Below are 3,395 nucleotides of genomic sequence, written 5' to 3' on the forward strand. Positions count from 1 at the left end.
TAGTGTAATTACAAATCCAGTTCCTCTTTGCTGTCATCACAAAATGGCTGCGCATTAGCAGCTCCCATGGGAACACGAGCATATGCGACTAATACTATTTAGCACTTATGTGGTGCTTTGCCTCTCCAAATCACTGTACCAACATTACAGCTAAGGCATAGGGTTGCCAACTTGGTAATATTTAAAAACCAGACACTCCAGCAGCGCTGCTGGAACCTCCCCTGCTCCATCTCTTCCCTCTGAGGCCCCACTCCTGTCCCACTTATCCCCCCCCAAGCCCCTCCCCTGCACCACCACCAGGGCCAGCTCCAGGTACCAGCGTAGGAAGCAGGTGCTTGGGGCGGCCAATTCAAAGGGGCGACACTCCATCCGGTAGCGGGGCAGTACGTCCGGGTCTTCGGCGGCAGGTCCCTCATTCCCTCTCTTCCTCTTTGAGCTGCCGCCAAATTGCCGCTGAAGAGGACGAGAGGGAGGAACTGCCGCCGAAGTGCTGCCGCTCGTCTTTCTTTTTTTTTTTTTTTGCTGCTTAGGGCAGCAGAAAAGCTGGAGCCGGCCAAGCCCCTGCCTCTGCCCCAGCCCCACTGCTTTGCCAGAGGCCCTGTCCCAAGCCACTCCTCTTCCTCCCTCTCTCTCCCGTTGCTCACTACTTTTCCCCTACCCACCCACCCAAGTCAGAAGGGATTTGCCTGTAGAGCCAGGCCTGGGAGCTGAAGCCACCCAGCATAGGTAGAAGGTGGCCCCAGCTGAGTAGGGGTTGGCACGGGTGACGACCCCGGCGCCTCCCGGCTGCCCCCACCTGCAGTAACCGGACTTTGGGTAGCTGGTCAGTAGAGCTGACCGGACACTGTCAGGGTCCCTTTTTGAGCGGACTTTCCAGTCGAAAACCAGGCACCTGGCCACCCTACTAAGACAGCCAGGGGATCTGACTAGTGAAGGGAGAGGTGAGAAGACGCAGGGCAGATACATACACTACTAAGAGCCCTTGTCCCTAAGAGCCTGCCGTCTAGCCAAGGCAGCCAATGGGTGGTAAAGGAAGCAGCGAGCGAAGACAGTCAGCTGGGAAGAGCCCTGGTGTTTTTCCCAGTCAATGCCCCACCCACCAGGCTCCACTGCCCCCGCCAGCAGCAAGCCCTCCAAACAAAAACTCTGCATGCTTTGGCCCCAGTGTAAAAGCTCTGGCCCAGGAGATTAGATGCTTGAGAGTCAGACAAGCACCGTGGGAGACTCTCATCTGCTGTGGCTTTCTCTGTTGAGCCCCACTGAAGTTAATAGCGAAACACCTGCTGGCATGTGCGCTGAGAACATCACACCCTGGGGTGATCTCGCTCTTCCTTGCATGCATTCGTTTTTAGGATTTGGGCGGTGGGGGCTATCTGTGGGTTTTGGTTCATGCCGGAGGAGGTGGGTGCTTTTGCTTTGCTAGTCAGTTCCCTTATTGGTATCAACTGGGAGGTGGGCGGGCTGACCCGCCCACTTCTAAAGGCCCCTCCCGCAGCCTAGAGGGAGGGACCACTGGACCCAGGAACCAACTAAATCCTTGGGACAACTAATGAAAAAACAGGGAGTGAAGTGACAGTCAAAGGTCCAAAATCAGGTTACCGGATGGGGATTTGCTAGTCAGTTGGTAACAATCTGATAACTGATGTGGATTAGAGAAGGGTTTTACAACCGCTCTGCTCTTCCAAGTGGGAAGCCGGCCTGCCCTGGGCTAGCTGAGATGGGGAGTCCCAGGGGATGGGGCAGCTGAGACCACCTGGGTTTGTTTATGTGCATGACCCAAGACAATTACGGTGAGATGTGAGGATGGCCATCTGGATCTCTTCGGCCTTTGAGGGGGGAGGTGCATGCTGCCGATGGCAACTGTGTCCATGGGCCTTATCCCTGCCAACACAGGCTTGCCCTCGGTAGATCAGTTGCCCAGCTCTGCCTAGACTTCAGGGTCCCAGCAATGGGGCTTTCACCACTGCCCGTCTAACAGCTCTTCATGGCAGGAAGTTTTTCCTGATGCTGCACCTGCCCTTTCCGTCTCATCGTGCCTGCGTCTCAGCTACACAAAGACATGAGTAACTTTACTCAAACAAGTAGTCCTCTGTGCCTGTGTCTTCAGGATTGGGCCCTTAAGTTAACCCTATTACTAGCTTTACTGATGCTCCATCCTTGCTGTCCCTGCCCTGAAGGAAGGCTGGGAACTGCTTTCATCCTCACAGTGGAAAGCAAACTCGTTGGCACTGGCCCGCATTTTCCCGTGCTAGCGCCTCAGGGGTTGGTTAAAACAATTTTGTATTATGTATTGGTAAGTGTCTCTCATCCAGAAAATAATAAAGATCCAGCCTTCCTGGTGGGTATGCACCTTAGCTCACTGAGCCACCTGGTTAGCAGCACTGTTGTAAACCCACGTCAAAAAAATAGGGTTGTTTTTTTTGCTGACCTCCAGCTGCTGCAGTTGCAAAGTGATTATATAGTCGCAAGAGGCGTGCGGCCTGTGCTTTGCTGTAGTGCAGAGGGGCAGCAAAACACACACCAGCTCAGCTGACTGGCGTCTAACAAGCCGTTTCATCTCTCCAGCACTAAGCGTACGCTTTCATCTTCAGGGGAGATTTGAACAAACACCAACCCATCCTTGCCCGTCTACAGAACAAAAAAGAAAAGCTGATCTGGACCCACCAGAAGACCTTGAGGGCCAGTCCTGGATGTGGCTGCAACCGCAGCGAGCCAAGAGGAGAAAAAAAGACCAACACTCACTTGTATCAGTTACTGCGGTAGTTGAACATGGTAGGCTGAAAACGACAGAGCATCACATCAGTTAAGGGTGGCTTAACTGTGCACTGGTTATACAGCTAAATAATTGAGCTGCTTGAAAAATTAACCTGAATGCTGCCTTGCGTTTAACTACAATGTCCGGGCCAGGTTGTTGCACCCGTGAGTTACTGATATGTAGTATTGGCAGTTTAGCAAAGCTGTTGGCCAGGAACAATTTTTAGCTATTACTCGGCGCATTTAGCCATAGAGATTACTGCCAGAAAGTACCATTATGATCATCTAGTCTGGTGCGTCTCAAGCTTTTTGTGTTGGCAACCCTCTTTGGACTGAAAAAAAATGGCCCCTCCACTAAAAAAATTGCAACCCCCCTACCTTACACTCGGGGTTTCAGCCCCGCACTCCCACGGGGCTGAGAGTCTGTGGGGTTTAGACCTCCCCACAGGGCTGAAACAAGTAAATTAGCTTCACGTGGGCCCCTGGGGCGAGGGGGCCCGGGCAATTCCCCTGCTTCCTACCCCTAACTCCAGCCCTGCTTGCAACCCCCCCCCCCCGAAAACCAGTCCCATCACCCCCCTTGAGCAGTCACAACCACCCCCCCAGGTTGACAAACAGTGATCTAGTTCAACGTCCTGCAC

The sequence above is a fragment of the Chrysemys picta genome, chromosome 8 (assembly GCF_011386835.1).
Source record: "Chrysemys picta bellii isolate R12L10 chromosome 8, ASM1138683v2, whole genome shotgun sequence".
NCBI classification, from domain to species: domain Eukaryota; kingdom Metazoa; phylum Chordata; order Testudines; family Emydidae; genus Chrysemys; species Chrysemys picta.